A 19914-nucleotide genomic window follows, 5' to 3' on the forward strand; every position below is an offset into this window, starting at 1 on the left:
CAACGCAGAAAGGAGTACTACGCAAAAGTACTTCAGTCGCCCCGGGTATTCGCTCGACCAGGGTTATTTTTTTAAAGCGAGGCCGAAGGCCGCCAACGCAGAAAGCAGTACTACGCGAAAGTACTTCAGTCACCCCGATATGATATAAATTTTACAATATTATTATAGATTTTTACTTATTTATTTTTATTAAACATAAATCGCATATTATACATATACATACATATGTATATATACATGTGTATATGGAACAAGTTTTCACAACTCAATATTATAACTTGAAAACTGTTGGAAAGTATTTTTTATTATAATTAATATAAAAAAAAGAATCACGCAAAAGAACAAACAAAGAAAAATCGTTAAGAATCCTACAAATTTGGTGTTTGAGATGTGGCAACGCTCGTTTTCCTCATAATTGTAAACAATCTAGCCTTTGCAACGATGGGTGTTCTAAGTGATTTTTAAATTAATAAATATAGGTAAAATATTACAAAAAAAAGTGAAATGTGAACTTATTTCAATCTTTAAAGTGTATATTTAAATATAACAAGAGAAAAATGTGAAAAAATTTAGAGAAACATAGAGAAATAACATGTTTTCTTAGTGCAAATTTTTGAATTTTTAAACGTGAATATTTCAAAAAATATTAATTATTTTTACATTATTTTTGGATATTCCTCCTCTGGAGAAGCTACCCTATCCGCACATACCCCATTTATATGGAAATTCGTTTTTTTTACCCCGCCGCCAAAGTAATCGGAATCGTGCCATTTATATGAACAGATGATAAGATTAATATGATAGACGATGTACTTGTTTATATATTGTTGTGATAAATTCCATTTCTATTAGTAAGAAACATAATACAAAAATATTTATTACAACATTAGAGTATATTATGTAAAAATCAAATAAAATTATTAAATAGGCAAGTTCAAATTGACTATAAATATTACTATGCATGCATTCATACAAAATTATACTCATATCATAATTATGTTTATGTACATGTCAATATTGAATTGCTGAGGGCAAAATGCAAAAGCATACATGCATACATATGTACATATGTATATACATACATTGCACATACAAGCGATTGTCTGGTTGAAAGCAAAAATTGAAGCATGAAAATATCACATTGCTGTCGTTGGGAGTATCATCACGAGCATGCATACATATGTATGTACATATATTTATGTGTCTTCATATTCATGGGTATGTGAGAGAGTTTGTGGGCACACAGACAAGACGTATCACATCGGGCAGCACTGTTTGTCAGTTATTCTATTATTTCATTCTCTTTATATTCTTCTTGGAAAATTACAGTTTCAACTGAATTCTAAGCTTTTAGTTTTAAGAAGAGTCACTTAGGGATGTCGGAAATAGAATAAAGTATCGATATATATTGTATCCGTCATTTTTGAATATATCAATATCGACATTGATATTTTTATTTAAAATTATCGATATATCGGTATGATATGAAAAAAAAAAATTTGGCCCAATCTACTTTAATCATCTTACCTTACTAGATAAATACTAACCAATAGACATAATTTTTAATAAATCAAGAACAACAATTAAAACATTAATTATTTATTAATCAAACCAATATTTATCTGATACAGACATAAGAAAAACTCTTTGATTTACGTGCTCGGCTGTAAGCCGACTTCTGTTATTGGGTACTGCGAGATTCACAGCAGGTGCCACTCTCTCCGAGGAAACCGAGGACGCAGGCGATATCAAATACTTTAGAGCTATGTCGGAAAGGACTGGGGTAAAATGACGACAATCAAACCAGAATTTTGTTGGATTCTCTTTTCTGGATATTATAGGCTGATCTAGATATTGCTTTAGTTCGCTAGGCATGCCATCACTGGTTGAAGTTGAAAGTAAAGAGTTTGCTGAAGCGGCAGCAATATCTATCATAATTTTTTCATGTCCGGACCACAACGACGGCGAAGAATTTTTGAAATTTGGAATTATGGTAGTGCGAGTGGGTCTGAGTTCAGGCGAAAGTTGTCCTCTACGTCTATGTTCTAAACGTATTTCTTTTGACAGTTCGGTTATTGCAGTGGAAGCAGCTAGCGCTGAACTAAAATGAATACGCTTAAAACGTGGGTATAAAATTGTTGCTTTGGCCAGATGTAAATGTCGCTCTAGTGGTTCTAGTTTTGCAATAACTAAATTTAACAAACTCTTCTGAACAGCAATACCAAATTCGGTGAAAGGTTTTACTTGTTCAAGGCCTCTCTGAAGCAAGTTTGCAATGGGAATCACCAAACTTGAAGTCACGTACTGATCGCCGCTAATTTCTTCAGTAGATCTCGTATGACACCTAACTCTGAAGAAGTTATCATATCAGATGCGATCCGCCTGGTTGCCAAAATCTTAGCCACAGTAACTGATAATGTATTGAATCTTTCCAACATATCAAGACAAGAATTCCACCTTGTGCTTACTGATTGTATAAGTGTTAATTCTTCTCCCTCTTCCTTTTGTCCCTTTTGTTCTTTTCGCAAATCATTGCGTTCACAGATTGTTTGAAATATGTTACAATGGCTTTGACCCGATTGGCAATTTTAAGAACTGGTGCATTATCTCTTGTTGCGCCATACACTATTAAATTCAACAAATGTGCCATGCAAGGAAGTCTTTTTCCATCTTCCAAAAATTTCTTCACTGCAGCAACTATGTTAGCACCACCATCAGTGGTAATTGCTAAGATGCAATCCTTTTCTATTGAAAACTGGTCGGTAATATTTTCAAAGCATTCTTTTATCTAATCAGCAGTGTGTGCCTACAGGAGAGAAGACCAATATTAGTCCACTTTAGGAAATTTTTTATAACTTACTATTTTTTTTAATTTGATGCATTTATTTTATACTTTACTTACCTGATACATTCTTCGTGCTGTCAATGTCACCATCTCATGTTCAGATTCAGGAGTGCAGTTATTTGCTGTGTTAAGAAAATGCGCTGTTACTACGATGAAACTTTGTGTCGAGTTCATGAGAGTTAAAGCCAATTTAATTGTATTAATGTGCAAATATATGTAATGCTAGATTAGTTAACTCAAGTGTTATTACCTGCAGTGGATTATAATTCCTTTATCCTGTATTGTTGTTATTGAGTGAAATGTGTTGAATGTCTCACTGTTGGTTTGTCGAATTAAACTTCACTTGTTGTATTTGAGAAAAAAGATATAAAAAATGTTTTGTTTTATCGTGGGATGGGATTTTCCGTATTCACTGTTTTTCACTCCTATGTTGTAAAAATGAAGATTAGTTTTATTAAAGCCAACACTTGTACTTATTATTTATTGCAGCTAATTTTTGAACACTGGCACTCTTCTTGGCGTCTGAACAATAAGTGACGCTTCTAGAAACTACGAATTAAGTATTCAGTTGAAACTGTGAATTTATAAGAAGAATAATTGACGAACAGTGTGCCCACAATCCTTTGGTAAAAAACGCCGGAAAAGATGTTTTCTTTTTCTCCTCTTTCGCCTGTTGAGTAAAGTTGGGGCGGTTGATATTCCTCCGCATTACGCTTCTATTACTTTATGTAATTTGTGGGAGTAATGCAGAGGAGTATTTGTTTGGATTAAACAGTTAGTATAAAAAAGGATTTAGAATTTTTTGATCATAAAAATATCGTTTTTATACCTTTTCAATACTCATAATATTATATCGATACCTCGATATATCGAAACAATAAATATCGCTCAAAAATATTGTTACATTGAAAAAATTATATCGATATATCGATATTTTTTCGAGAACCCTAGCGTCACTTCTTGCCCACAAGTGAAGAAGTCTTTTGAGTTATCTTAATAAATAATCTGTAATTTTATATAATTGTGGTGTATAAGTCACCACAAGTTGTATTTGTTTACATTTTTCGCTGTTAAAACTGTAAACAATGTTAACATTTCATAGCGTGAATTCTGTGGTTGAGGTGAATTCCTTACTTTAATTCTAACAAATGTTCGATATCGAACCTGCACCTTCTCTATGCTTTAAGTTCACAGGCTGGACACGATTGCGATTACTTTGGCGGTCGGGTAAAAAACACGAATTTCAGTATAAATAGGGTTTTTGCTGATAAAGGAGTTTTTCCAGAAGAGGAATTTCGAAAAAAAAGTGGTTGACACTTATATTTTTTAACATATTCCCGATTAAAAATTCAAAAATTTGTATTAATAGCGCATAGTATTTCTCAATGTTTCACTAAACGTTTTCACATTTTTTACTTTGTATATTTAAATATGCATAAAATAAGTTCACATTTCACTTTTATTTTGTGATTTTTTAGCTAAATTTATTAATTTAAAAATCACTTACCCCACTCATTGAAAAGCATTGTACAAGGGGTAGTCAAATTGATTATTTACAGTACTTAATCTACCCCCCAAGTGTCCATTCACAATAAAATCATTAGGGCTGTCTGTGGTGAATAAGGGTGGCGAGAGGTCAAAACGGGTTGCTCGAAAAGAAAATGCTGTAATAAATAAACTACTGAACCGATTTTAGTAAAATTTAGCACATTGTATTCAGTTCGAATCAACTTAGAAGATAGGATAGTAAAAACAATTCATAATTAAAGAATATAGTGAAAGCTCCATTAAATGATCGCCCTATTAAGCGGACATCTCCATCAACCATGCACATTGTTGATGTTTATTAAATACAATCTATTAAGCGGATAACTCTAATAACTGGACAGAAAGACTGGTAACCAGGCATTGAGAAAACAGCCTTATCGTGCGATTCTGTACTGTGATATAGTCTCAAGTCTCTAAATTTTACTATCAGGTCTCAAATTTGAGGCAATAATGCTAGAGACTGTTTAGTGAATAGTAACTAGTCACAAATTCACTTTTCACACTACTCATGTCTCAAATAGAGAATAGAGACTGGTTACAGAATCCCGCTATTAAATTTGTTATTTTTTCCAATGAAATTTATTTAATGGTTAAGAAAATTTCCTGCGATAAATTTTCTTGTGCTAGTGTGCAGCTCTAAAAAAAATCGAGTACTAATTTTTAATGCATTTTTTCAATAAAATGCGTATTTGGCAATCCAGGTTTTGAGAAGAAAAAATTAATCAACAATTGTTTCTTGAATAAAATTCAAAGTAATCGTTAAATTCATCTTTTCTTCTTGAAATGTTGTGTACAACTTACCAATCATCAACAACATTCCTTAAATAGCAATGAAAATGTTTATGTCACTACACACATACATACATACATACATATTACGCACGAAGTTTATTTTATTTCTTTATTCTCTCTTGCTCTTCTAATGTGGATCATTCACAATGCGTAACCAGCTGTCAAAATTACTTGAAGAAATAAGTTTAATTGTATTATCAAACAATTTAATTATACCTTCTCGATATAGATAAAGATGCTGTATATTTTTAAGCGTTTTAGTTATTATTGATGGACAAATTTGAAATTATATTTGATAATGAGAGCACCAGAAGAAATAACTATTGTAGCAAAATTCGGTATTACATGTCATAATAATTCTTAACAACAGTTAAACATAATAGGGGTATTCGCTTGCTCTTGCAAGATTGCAGATTGCAAAAATACTATACCGAAATATACAAGGGCACGAGAGCACCCATTGCAGGATCTAGTGATATATGAATGGCTAATTCGGTCAATATGTTGTGAATGACTATTAAGCATGGCTATTGTGAATTGGCGCACCTTCTGCATACATTTTTAACAAAAAAAACTGTAACAAATCTTTATATTTTAAATAGAAATAATAAAATCTATTTATTACTTACCTTCCTCAACAATTTAACGACGTAATATGTCTTTATGTAAAATGACAGCTAAATAGTGACAGTTGCAATTATATTTTTACGTGACATTGCATGCAAATATACATGGGTTTTGGTCTGACATATTTTACAGCCATTGCAAATAATTTTCTGCGTGTATTTGTTGTTGTGCCGTTGCACCAAGAGGAAATATATGTAATTCTTGCACCGTGCAAGGGTTTTGCAAGAGCAAGAGAATACCCCTAATTTTTCATCGTAAGATAAATAACGATGTAATTATAGAATTCATATTTCCTAATCTTTAGGTATAAATTTTTTTAATAACAATCTAAATACACGTTTTTTATATCAGAATTTAGCTATACGGCGGCGATCAGGAATCCCACTCGTTTCCAAATGGACTGCTTTTGTAGGAATGTGGTAGCTGTTTTAGTTTTTCAGTACTTGAAAAAAAAAATATATTTTATGAACAACTCTTTACATAAAAAATTACCATATTATAAATTTGGATGTAAATAAGCATATTCTGGACCCCACTATCTGGCATGGTCGCTTCTTTTACACATGGCTCAAGCAGCTCACTACTTCCGGTCTTTGACCAAGTATCCTCTGGGTAGCCTAAGAACATCCGTTCGAAGGCGAGCTAAAGTGTGAAGGCGAAACATCTCCTACATAGGGTTGTGCGCTGGGTTTGGGACCCGCCACGTAAAAAGCTCACCCCAATGAAAAACCAACAACAGCCTCGGATGAGAGACCCCCCTTTTGATGACGACCATGGCAAACGAAATAAGGACTACGAATTAAGGGCATACACCTGGAATGTCCGGTTCCTTAATTGGGAAGGTGCCGCTGCCCAGCTGGTTGATGTCCTCGTAAAAACAAAGGCTGACATCACCGCCGTCCAAGAAATGCGATGGACGGGACAAGGACAGAGACGAGTAGGTCTTTGTGACATTTACTACAATGGCCATATAAAGGAGCGCAAGGCTGGTGTTGGATTCGTGGTGGGAGAGAGACTCCGTCGCCGAGTACTATCATTCACTGCGGTGAATGAACGTCTAGCCACAATCCGTATCAAAGCGAGGTTCTTCAACATATCGCTGATCTGCGCCCACGCCCCGACGGAAGAGAAGGACGATGTGACCAAAGATGCATTCTATGAGTGCTTGGAGCGCACTTATGAAGGCTGCCCCCGCCACGATGTCAAAATCGTGCTTGGCGACTTTAACGCCAGGGTGGGCAAAGAAGGAATCTTTGGCACTACGGTCGGTAAATTCAGCCTCCACGACGAAACATCCCCAAATGGGTTGAGGCTGATTGACTTCGCCGGGGCCCGAAATATGGTTATCTGGTACTAGATTCCAGCATAAGAAGATTCATTAAGCTACCTGGCTGTCTCCGGATCGAAAAACTACCAACCAGATCGATCATGTTGTGATAGACGGAAGACACGTCTCCAGTGTTTTAGATGTGCGCGCGCTCCGAGGTCCTAACATCGACTCGGACCACTATCTTGTTGCAGCTAAGATTCGCACCCGCCTCTGTGCAGCAAAAAACTCGCGCCACCAAACACAAGGAAGGTTCGACGTCGAGAAGCTGCAATCACAACAGACAGCCGAACGATTTTCTACTCGACTTGCACTCCTGCTCTCTGAGAGCACTCGTCAACAACTCGGTATAAGGGAACTGTGGGACGGCATTTCAAACTCCTTACCTACAGCTGCAACCGAAACCATTGGTTTTCGGAAAGTGCAAAAGAACAGCTGGTACTTCGAGGAGTGCCGTGTCGCAGCGGAGGGAAAACAGGCTGCCTACCTCGCAACGTTACGATCGACCACTACACGTGCGGGATGGGATAGATACCGAGAGTTGAAGAGGGAAGCGAGACGCATTTGTAGACAGAAGAAGAAAGAGGCCGAAATGCGTGAGTACGAAGAGCTTGATAAGCTGGCCGACAGGGGTAATGCTCGAAAATTCTACGAAAAAATGCGGCGGCTTACAGAAGGTTTCAAGACCGGAGCATACTCTTGTAGAACCCCCAAAGGTGATCTAGTCACTGATGCCCTGAGCATACTTAAATTATGGAGGGAACACTTCCCCAGCCTGCTGAATGGCAGTGAACGCGAAACACCAGGAGAAGGAGAACCCGATTCCCCAATCGATTACGATGGAGCAGACGTTCCATTACCCGACCATGAAGAAGTTCGAATAGCAATTGCCCGCCTGAAGAACAACAAAGCGGCAGGGGCCGACGGATTGCCGGCCGAGCTATTCAAACACGGCGGCGAAGAACTGATAAGGAGCTTGCATTAGCTTCTTTGTAAAATATGGTCAGACGAAAGCATGCCCAACGATTGGAATTTTAGTGTACTATGCCCAATCCATAAGAAAGGTGACCCCATAATCTGCGCCAACTACCGTGGGATTAGCCTCCTCAACATCGCATATAAGGTTCTATCAAGCGTATTGTGTGAAAGATTAAAGCCCACCGTCAACAAACTGATTGGACCTTATCAGTGTGGCTTCAGACCTGGAAAATCAACAGCCGACCAGATATTCACCATGCGCCAAATCTTGGAAAAGACCCGTGAAAGGAGAATCGGCACACACCACCTCTTCGTCGATCTCAAAGCTGCTTTCGACAGCACGAAAAGGAGCTGCCTTTATGCCGCGATGTCTGAATTTGGTATCCCCGCAAAACTGATACGGCTGTGTAAGCTGACGTTGAGCAACACCAAAAGCTCCGTCAGAATTTTGAAGAACCTCTCCGAGCCGTTCGATACCAAACGAGGTTTCAGACAAAGCAATGCCCTATCGTGTGACTTTTTCAACCTGCTTCTGGAGAAAATAGTTCGAGCTGCAGAACTTAATAGAGAAGGTACCATCTTTTATAAGAGTGTACAGCTGCTGGCGTATGCCGATGATATTGATATCATCGGCCTTAACACCCGCGCCGTTAGTTCTGCTTTCTCCAGACTGGACAAGGAAGCAAAACAAATGGATCTGGCAGTGAACGAGGGCAAGACGAAATATCTCCTGTTATCAAACAAACAGTCTTCGCACTCGCGACTTGGCACTCACGTCACTGTTGACAGTCATAACTTTGAAGTCGTAGATAATTTCGTCTATCTTGGAACCAGCGTAAACACCACCAACAATGTCAGCCTAGAAATCCAACGCAGGATAACTCTTGCCAACAGGTGCTACTTCGGACTGAGTAGGCAATTGAGAAACAAAGTCCTCTCTCGACAAACAAAAACCAAACACTATAAGTCACTCATAATTCCCGTCCCGCTATATGGTGCAGAGGCTTGGACGATGTCAACAACTGATGAGTCGACGTTGCGAGTTTTCGAGAGAAAAGTTCTGCGAAAGATTTATGGTCCTTTGCGCGTTGGCCACGGCGAATATCGCATTCGATGGAACGATGAGCTGTACTAGATATATAACGACATTGACATAGTTCAGCGAATTAAAAGACAGCGGCTACGCTGGCTAGGTCATGTTGTCCGAATGGACGGAAACACTCCAGCTCTGAAAGTATTCGACGCTGTACCCGCCGGGGGAAGCAGAGGAAGAGGAAGACCTCCACTCCGTTGGAAGGACCAGGTGGAGAAGGACCTGGCTACGCTTGGAATATCCAATTGGCGCCACGTAGCGAAAAGAAGAAACGACTGGCGCGCTGTTGTTAACTCGGCTATAATCGCGTAAGCGGTGTCTACGCCAATTAAGAAGAAGATTTGCTCATAATGTTCTATTCTTTAAGAATAAATATTAAAAGAAAAATATTAAAGTTTTATATATAACCAATATTTTTGGGACAAGTTTTCCATACATTTTAAGAAAATAACACAGCGCAACCATTTTTCGAAAGGAAAAACGAGCGTTGCCACATCTTAAACACCAAATATGAAGGATTGGTTAACGACAGCGTTTTCTTTGTTTGTATTTTTCCATGATTCTTTTTTCGTTATTAATTACTAGCTTACCCCGCAGCCGTTGTCCTGCGTGAAATTATGTGTTTTAAAATGAAAAGAAAGTTAAATTTATCATTTAATTTTTTTTTTTTCTTTCAATGTAACGCAGCTTGATAAACAACATTTTTTGGTTTCTGTTCCGGTGTACAGAAAAGATGGTTTTCCAACTCGTGAGCACGCCATGGCCGTGTGAAAAACATAACATTTCCAAATTTATGCCTCACACTATGCGACTATCTTTAGGTGATTGTCATCTCACATGCAATTTTCACTGGAAACGAAATACGTTTGAACTGAAATGGGAAATCGTTAGAACTCAAAGGAATTCGCAGAATCAAGCATTCTGCCCCTTGTGTTCGATAAGTGCGTCACAATCAGTCGGGTTCCATTACACAGTTTCGTGGCATGATGATTGCGAAACATAATAACGACCGATCCTACTTTGAGACGCAAATGATGCGGTGGTATACCAAACCTGTCCAAAGAATTTAGAAATACCACTGGATAATTCACGGCGCCGTCTTCATTGTCAAGACGATCGATCGATTTGTATGAGCGCAAGTCTCCCGGAATTTGACTTTGAATCTTCCAGTTTAAGTCAACAACATCGGTATTTTTGGCAGCTAACATTGCGCGTGCACTTAAGGAATCGTAGTTACGATAATTTCGACGATGCATTCCATGTATAATATCAGGGTATTTCCGAATAGAGCAACGTTCTCGTAAACGGATCACTGACGAAAGTTGAGAAAAAACTCGTCAATGTTAATTTTGTTGCTGGCGGTTTTTCCAGTGGCTGTACTGTATTCTTTGAGTTGAAATATACATTAATATAAACACATAAATAGCATGGTTTGAATTTGGTTAGCATTTTCATTAATGTTTAAAATGAAAAAAGTTGTTGTAGTGACATAACTACAATATTTGGATATATGCTACCGCGGAGTCTTTTGTAGACATTATGATGTTCTTCAATATTGTTGTACATTATTTTGTTCTATCGCTAATAGTTTCGGCAGCGCATTCGACGAAAGACATTTGAAGACTCATTTTTCTACACCTTCGGTTACATTGTTCAAATTTTACCAATGATCCCTAATTTTTTTCAAAATGAAATGTAGCCTATGTCAAATTGGAAGAATGTAGCATTTTATTGGTGAAAGAATTTTTTAAATCGGCCCAGTACTTTTTGAGCCTATTCATTACAAACATACAAAAATAGGTACAAATCTTTCCTCTTTATAATATTAGTGTAGATAAAAAAAATTATTTTTTAAGCTATAGTTGAGAATGTAAAGTACTCCTTTCAGCATTGCAGGCCTTTGGCCGCGCTCTAAAAAAATAACCCTGGTCGAGCAAATACTCGGGGTGACTGAAGTACTTTTGGGTAGTACTCCTTAAAAAAAATCTTGACCGAGCCAATAACCGGGGTAACCTAAATATTTTATTATTTTTTACGTAATATTATTATATAATATGACTTATTTGTTTATTAAATTTAAATAAGAAAAAAATCATATGCATCGAAAGAGAATTTATACTCTATACTTTATTACGTAATATAATATTATTATACAAGTATAATATTATTACAGTAGACGTTCTTAGAACTCTCAGAAATTAGAACTTCCAGAAATTAGAACCAGAGTTTTTAATGCATTGGACGCTCTAAAATTAGAACTTGAGGTTCTAATTTCTGAGAGTTTTTTTTTAATTTTTAACACAAGGGAATTCTCATTCTCGGTTTTTATTTTACTGAACAAAGGTAAAATATAAAGGGGAATCCCCAAGTTATACGAGCATATTTAATTCCTTTTTAGTTTTTGTTTTGCCATATTTTTGGTGTTTTTGTCATACGTATGTGAAATATGATACGCGTGGACATATTCTGCTAGACTCTACCGAAAACTAAAAGTAACTTACTAAAAATGTTAAATAAAAGTAAAAAAAACCACTTTATCTTTGGAAACCAAAGTAAAGATATTGGAAAAGCTGGACAAAGGAGTTCAAGGGAATCGTCTAGCGCTGGATTTCAATGTGAGCAAATCTGCCATCAGCTATATCAAGTCAATAGATCATCTATATTAAATGCTGTTTCCAGCTCTTATCAGGAAGCATCAAATAAAACTATGCATAGTGCCGAATATTCGAAAATGGAAAGTCGTCTTTATCAGTGGTTTTTAAAACAACGCGAAAGGAAGTGTACATTAGGGTGGGTCGATTCCGGACTTTTTTCGATTCGGTATTTCTAATAGCGGAAAAATTGCCTTAGTACTTCCTGATTCCAATGCAACTTTTTGTTTTGAGATCGGATTGCATCTTCAACCCCAACTCCGGCCTCCCAAGCCCAAACCAACCAACCAACCATATGTCAGGCTTGTTTTAGTCTGAATATGTGTCAAATTTGTTGATAAAATCAGATTTTGTACTAAACTTTGGCACTTGTTGCCTAGATTTCAGTGTAGAGCGTATAAAATGATCACGAGATTGGGGGCCAATAACTTTAGAAGATGTCTGTGTCACCAGTTTGACGGTTCTCTCGACTGCTACGGCGTGAGAGGGGAATTCACTAAATTTCCATACCTCTGCAGTGTCTCCCGACAGCCCTTTTATGAAACTGAACAAAGAACTGGTGGAACAGTCAAGGTAATAGTCTTGCAGTTAATCATATCATAATAATTATTAGCTTTGAAATTCAGCTTTGGCACTTTATTACATCTAACCCTTCTATTTACAGTGTCAGACTCTGCTTCTCTGGCTGCCAGAAGACGGCCAAGGGCCAACTTTCTGACCTCTATTCGTTCGTCAGTCATCATACTAAGGAGAATGTTTTCTGGAAGAGCAAAGAAAGCATTCTGTTGAATGGATGAATCGACAACCTTGCGCAGTTTAGCAGGTAAGTATCTCGACCTTCGAATTGCAGCATAGAGATGGCGTGAGCCATCTTTGATTGAACTGTTGAATCTTATTGAGAACCACAAAGGTGAGTAAACTGTAAGTATGTACTTGACCAAAATCTTTATTTCCTTTGTTGGTTTGTCAGTAGAAATGTATAATCTCAGAATTCTATTTGCACAGGTGAGCCAGCGAGATTTGCACATGTTACCTGGATGCATCGACGCTAAGTCTGAGGAACATTGACCGGAAATATCAGCTTCTGATATTTTATAGAAATAAGCTTGGTCTGTGCTAAGTTGGGTCGGGTTAATAACCTCAGAAGGTAATTGGCAGGATGGAAAACTTTCAAATTTGACAACAGGCAACTTCTCACAATCAGGGAGCAGTTTACCTATGTCGCCAGAGAATGTAGTTGGACTCTTAGAGACACCTTCTATGTGTTCGAAAAGAGCACGAAATGGAAGTTCGTTGGAATGTAGAAGACAAACAACCCACTGTAATGCCCTACCTATTCTTTCTTCTAGTTTCCGAATGATTCCACCTTTCCAACCTGTGTTCGTGTTGGTGCCATCAGCACCGACAACTTCTAGATGTTCCACATCAACTGAATTGTCTTGTAAATGTTGTCATATAGCGTGCGTCTCATCCTCAGCTGACCCGGAAGGAGAGGTGACGTGGCCAAAATATTGACAACCAGGTTCCGCTATAAGAGAAATATGTTCCTCTTTGACAGTGTCGCGGTAGTACTTTTCACCTTCGCTGACTTGTGGAAGTGTATTGTCTTTGCGGCCGTCAAACTACAGCCTATATACAGGGTAAATACTTTCGGTGTTTTGGAGCTTAACTCCAACACTTTTTTTGCCCGACTAATCTTGCATTTGTCAGTGACAAAGCTAGCCTGATCAAACCTGCTTTTTTTGGCATCCAGAAAAGCAGATGAAACAATCAAGGCTGCTCTATCACTTATTCTAAATCTTTGGGCAGCTAAAGCAGTGTGTTCTAATACTAGTGTGTTTTGTTTGGTTTTAGAGGATGGAAGAGAAAATTCATCATCAGCATCGTTTTTGGAAGAATCCATGTGCGACGCACCTACATTGTTGTCGTCTGTATGAGAGTCTGGCTGATCTGAATGGTCACGTGTTCTAGCTGATACTTTTCTGGTAAGTGTTGATGTTGAATGACGTTTTGAAAGCTTTTCTTTACGTTCATTTTTCTTTGTAATCTTTTTTGTTTCAGGTAGATCAACACTTCCAATGCGACCAATTCTTCTGGTTCTCTGGTCCAAGAGAAATGGTTGTTCATTGATAGGAACTTTCCTTTCCTTTGGACAAGTGCAAGAAGAAAAATAAATGCATTTACAAGCATCGATGTCAAATAATTTTCCGGCAGAAGAGACAAAGTCGTCTCTTTTAGAGCTCAAACCTATTGGGTTCCTTAAAAATATTTGTTTAAGAGTCAGAAATTTCTTATGGTATGTGGTGAGCATTTGTACAACTCTGGTGTGTGAAACTATCGGAATAGATGACTTTTTGAAAGTATTTTCAACCTTTTTTGCAACTATTTCTGTAACCTCTTTACTCCTAGGTTCATAGTTGTCGCCTCGGAGTCGCCCTATACGAAATCTTTCAAACTGATAACACAAAAGAACATCCTGGTAAGTAGGTAACTGGGACTCAGAGAGATTGTACGGATATATGCCAAACACAGGACACTTCTGTCTAAATTTAAATTTAGATACAGACATTTTGAGTTCTGTGTTCTGTTGAGAGAATATAAGTGATAGCACTCGGCGAAATCAACGACAAGAGTGAAGGAACTTGATGAAAAAATATTTATGTGGAGACCAGTCCGAACGTGTCGTATGGCGCAGGGAAATGAATGTAAGTGATAGAACTCGGCGAAATCACCGACAAGAGTGAAGGAACTCGATGAAAAAATATATGTGTGTGGAGACCTATCCGAACGTGTCCTTTGGCGTAGGTGAATGAATGTGAGTGATAGCACTCGGCGAAATCAACGTCAAGAAGTGTGGCCGCAAGCCGATTTTCACCTTGCGCTGTGGCGCGCCGCATTTTTGCTCGTATCTCGGGAACGGTTCGTCCTACGGCCATGATCTCATATACCATTTCGGTAGCAAATGACGTGAGAAATAACTTTTGTTTTATACTACTAAGTACAACTTTTCCGCACTATTAGAAATCCCGAATCGAAAAAAGTCCGGAATCGACCCACCCTAGTGTACATTGACAGGAACAATATTAAAGGAAAAAGCTAAACAAATTTTTGGTGAAGAATATAGTTATTGGAAAAGCCAAAACTTCATTACAACTTTTCCAAAAATGCTTGGATGACGTTTCGGATCTTTCATGATTGGTTTCACAAGATATTTATGTATTAATGAAGTAAGAGGAAATAATTTTGCTTTAATTTCTTTAATTTTAAAATATTTTTTTGTTTACAGGTTATCCAGTTTTCTCAAAAAAATAACTTGCCTCCGAAGGCTCATTTGCTTATTAATAACTGCTCCGCGCATGCACCAATTGAGCATCTTCAAAGCTAAGATGGCAACATAGTTGCATATTTCTTGCCGCCAAATGTGACAGCAGCTGTGCAACCAATGGATCAAAATCCCATAAAGTTAACAAAACTTGTTTTCAGAAGTAAGTTACTTGCTGAAATATAGCTGAAGGTGGTGTACTGAATAGTCTGTTGAAATCCCATTCCATCCGAAAGGCAATAATATTTCTGAAACAAGCTTGGGATGAGATAACGCAAACAGTGATGAGGAATTCTTGGTCAAAGTTGTTAAATTGGGACTCTGACCAATACGACAGCGATGATGATATTCCACTAGCCCAGTTGCTTAACAAAAATGAGGACTGCAATGAAGCTCTCCAAATAAATCAAACTCTTTTAACAGAAATTGATTCAAACAGTTTCATGTGTATTGATGACATCGAGAAATGGAATGAAGATGAGTTTGAAGACGGAACTGGTTATGATCTAAGTAGCGGTGATGAGTCTCTGATAGCAGTGAAGACGATCTTGTTGATTACACACCAGTTATTTCAAATGCTATAGCTTTGAAAGCGTTAATAATTTAATAAATTGGTGCAACAAGAGTGAATTGTCTTCCAGTAAGCACATGGTCAATCTTTTGGCCCTCCGTATCGATATTGTTATATCGGATTTAAAGAAACCAACAAATATTACTGATTATATGTCATACAAAAATTAATTTTGAACTGAGCCCTTATCCTGAATTTTTAATTAATTTCTGAAATTTTAAGTTGTATTTTTTTTTAATAATTGTTATGTAATGGACTGAATTGTTATGTTTTTAAATAAAATAAGAAAATAAATAAAAAAAATGTTTTTATATAGCTTTGGAAGTGGCTTAACTCTTAGTTTTAGTATTTACGTTAAAAAAAAACGTCCAGAACTACCCCAAAAACAAAGTGGTTCCAATTTCCGAGTGTCGTAAATCCTTCTACATGAACATTTATAAGAAGGCAGCGACATAACAATGGCCGGCATGTACACAAGACAACACAGCTGTCCATTTTGCATGTACACAATTTCGTTGAGCTCATACTAATACCTTTCGTTAGACGAATGCTGTTAGAATAAAGCTTAGTACGCAGCTCTCAAGAAACGTAAAAACTTCATATAAAAAAACGCTTAAGAAACGGTCAAGAAACTTTCCTGCGATAAATTTACTTGTGCTAGTACGCAGCTCTCAAGAAATCTAGTACTAATTTTTGATACTTTTTTCAGTAAAATGTAAATTTGGCAAACATGGTTTTGCGAAGAAACATCAAATCAACAATTGTTTCTTGAAGGAAATTCGAAGTAATCGTCAAATTCATCCTAAATTAGTTGAAATCATTATTATGAAGAATATTCCATTTTGAAATGTTGTATAAAACCTACCAATCATCAACAACATTTCTTAAACCTTAATGAAAATATTTATGTTACCATATAAATTATTAAAACACTTGTTGAGTTTTAATCTTTTTTATTTCGCTTGTTTACACAGCCGTTTGTATCGGTCGAGTTATTACAACTGATTTGCTTAATAAAATATTGCGACGACTACGCCTAAATACCTGACTCTTTGTTTTACCTGTCAGTTGCTGCACATGTTTTGCCGTGTGACTTGCAAAATGCAATTCGGCAATTTACCTCTTGCTTTTCCGCTGTAACGATGTTGTTGTTGTCACGCGCTACCTAGTCGACGCTTCGTCATCAGTATCGGTGGGAGAGTTGTTGTTAGCTATTTCCACACTCAAACCTGCCGACGCACCGTCAGCAATATCGGTGGGAGTGGAGTGTTGACCGGATACGTGTTTACCTAGTCGACGCTTCGTCATCAGTATCGGTGGGAGAGTTGTTGTTAGCTATTTCCACACTCAAACCTGCCGACGCATCGTCAGCAATATCGGTGGGAGTGGAGTGTTGACCGGATACGTGTTTACCGGTGTTAACTCGTGGCATATCTTGCAATTAGAAATTATTTCCCTCAAAATTTGCCGTATTTCGGGGAAATAATAACTTTCAAGGACTTGTTCCTAGTTTTCGCGGAGTGACCGATGAGCTCAGTTATGTTCAATTTGAAGTATCTCGCGCTGGTCATCTTTGGTGAAGACATCTTTTACCTGTTTGGTGGTATGACGGAATTTGGCGGCCGGATATGCTGTGACCAGCTCATCTTGAATCTTTGCCAAGATGGGCAATTCACACTGCAAGCCGTTCACAACATTTGGGTTGACGCATTGTTTTATAGTTTTCATCAGTTCCTCTACGTGATTGAACGATATTCGGTGCCTTATTCGGGATTTAAATATAATTTTCGAGTTAAGCGTTGTGGAATGTCCTTCTTCAAGGACTATTTGATTCCGAAAACAATTTATGGGGTTCTTTACAGTGGGGATTGTTTGAGACAGCGACTCTTCGCTATTCGTTGCCATGCTTGCCGAGTCCATGTCGTGGTCTAATGCATTTATATGTTGTCGGGAGAGGGCGTCTGCGACGAAGTTTTCCTTACCAGGCTTGTAATGAAACTGAAAGGCACGCCATCTTTTCATTTTCGGGTTCGGATTTTTATCGGATAAAGCGAATGTGAGGGGTTGGTGGTCGGAGTAAATAATCAAATTCTTTACGCCATACAAATGTTACGCAGCTTTTATAGAGCCCATAATATTGCCAGTAGTTCTCTCTCATTGGTAGCGTAGTTCTCTTCGGTTGAAGAGAGGGTCCTGGAAATCATCGTGATAGGTCTTCCATTCTGTGACAGAACGGCGCCTATAGCATAAGAAGAGGCATCTGTAGTCAGATCAAATGTTTGCTTGTACTCAGGATAAAGTAGCAATACGTCTTCTGATGCAAGGCTTTTCTTAATCTTATTAAATGCATTAAGTGCTTCTTCATCAAGAGTAATTTGAATTTTCTTCGACTGATTAGCGCCTATATTTCCGTTTTCCGCCCCTTAGGTACTTCGTTAGAGGTCTCGCAATCGAGGCATAGTCCTTTATAAACCGTCGATAATATCGTGCTAATCCTAGGAATGAACGCAAAGCTCTTAACGATTTTGGGATAGAAAATTCTAAAATGTCTTTGACTTTGTCGGGGCATGTTTTGATTCCCTTCTTTGATACGGTAAAGCCTAGAAATTCAACACTTGCCTGAAAGAACTTGGATTTTTCAAGGGAAACGCGCATATTGGCATCGAAAAGTTTTGTCAGGATTTGCTCAATATCCTTATTGTGTTGTTCGGCAGTTTGGGAGAAAATTATAACGTCGTCTATGTAAACATGGCACGTTTTCCCAATTTCAAATGCTAGGGGCATTTTTCAGGCCAAAAGGGAGCCGACAAAACTCGTACTTTCCATTATTAACTGAGAAAGCCGTTTTTTCCCTATCCTTTTCCTCAAGTTTGATTTGGTGAAATCCTGATTTAAGATCTATTGTCGAGAAAAATCCAGCATTTCCCATGTTTGCCAAGATTACAGAGGTGTCCGGAATTGGGTATTTATCGTTTATTGTCTTAGTGTTTAGCTTTCTAAAGTCAATTACGAGTCGTGATCGCTTGTTGCCCCTTTCGTCTAAACCTTTCTTATCTACAACCCAAATTGGATTGTTATAAGGGGAACGGGATGGTCTAATGATTCCGTCACGCAACAGATCTCCCTATTGACAAATTCCGCAGAAGCAATGGGGTACGGGTAACTTTTTGAGTAGACAGGTAAATCGTCCACAGTCCTTATTGTACCTACAATGTTGGTATTGTAGGGCAGTGCTCCATCTGGATCAGCGAAAACTTTAGCATGACGCTTTAGCAGTGTAGAGATATCAATATTGTCCTCGCTTCTTTTCGATTTACTTTCTGCTAACTTGTTAACGTCCGAACAGTTGTGGTACAAGAATTTTTCCTTTCCACCGTCATAACTCAACGTACCACTCTTCAGGTCAATACGACCATTTACCTCTTTTAGTAAGTCGAATCCTATAATGCCGTCAAAAGTTTCTAAACTGGGTAGGACAAAGAATTCAACATTTTTATTTAATATATTTATTGTACATTTTTTGTTTATTATATCGGTACCGTGGATGGATTTAACAGTGAAAGAGTTATTCACAGGTTTTATTCCCTTTAGAGCGTTAAGGTGTTTTACATAGCAGGCGATTGAATGTGCCGGCCGTATTTCCGTTATCTGGACGGTTTATCTTAGGGTAGGCTCCTTGATTACGGTACCTATCGGTATTACCACGGAGTTGCTGGGGTCTGTTCTGTCTGAGTCGGGAATATGATGGGTCTATGTCCATTAGTACTGGGGTTTGCTGAGTTAGAGTTTGTCCTCGTAGGTCTTGAGGTACTCTACGGTATTGGGGTGAATAATAATAAGGGTCTAAGTTATGGGGTGCCTGCCTGTTAAAGGAGCATGCAAATGTTGATCTGGCTTGAATCGCTTCCAGTTCCTGCGCTAGGGCAAGTGCTGACGGAAGATCAGCGGGTCTAGAGGAGAAGAGAACATCGCACAAAAGGCGGTTGAGTTCCGAGATGAACACGCGAAGGGCATCATCCCGATATTTCTTGTTAAGTGATCCTATCAGCGTGGTGTTCTCACCGTGGGTCATGATTGTTTTATTGACTATCAGAGTCAACTTTCTCTCCATTGCATCATAGAACTCCACCACTGATGATTTTCCTTGCCTAAGGGTCGAC

At 37.9% G+C, this 19914-nt stretch overlaps 2 long non-coding RNA genes across 3 annotated transcripts; both read right to left on the reverse strand.

Annotated features, from left to right (window-relative positions):
• Positions 1-507: 507 nt before the first annotated feature.
• Positions 508-1369, reverse strand: LOC126765020 (uncharacterized). Its single transcript, XR_007668236.1, has 2 exons — positions 1083-1369; positions 508-845 (listed from the first exon to the last, which is right to left on the reverse strand). It is a non-coding gene; the product is annotated as an uncharacterized LOC126765020 (long non-coding RNA).
• Positions 1370-1583: 214 nt separating this feature from the next.
• Positions 1584-3822, reverse strand: LOC126764973 (uncharacterized). 2 transcript variants are annotated; one of them, XR_007668183.1, is made up of 3 exons: positions 3096-3822; positions 2903-2967; positions 1584-2806 (listed from the first exon to the last, which is right to left on the reverse strand). It is a non-coding gene; the product is annotated as an uncharacterized LOC126764973 (long non-coding RNA). The 2 variants fall into 2 exon arrangements; XR_007668184.1 differs by having other exon boundaries at positions 2903-3002.
• Between the last annotated feature and the right edge of the window lie 16092 nt (positions 3823-19914).

The sequence above is a fragment of the Bactrocera neohumeralis genome, unplaced genomic scaffold, assembly GCF_024586455.1.
Source record: "Bactrocera neohumeralis isolate Rockhampton unplaced genomic scaffold, APGP_CSIRO_Bneo_wtdbg2-racon-allhic-juicebox.fasta_v2 cluster10, whole genome shotgun sequence".
Lineage (NCBI taxonomy): Eukaryota > Metazoa > Arthropoda > Insecta > Diptera > Tephritidae > Bactrocera > Bactrocera neohumeralis.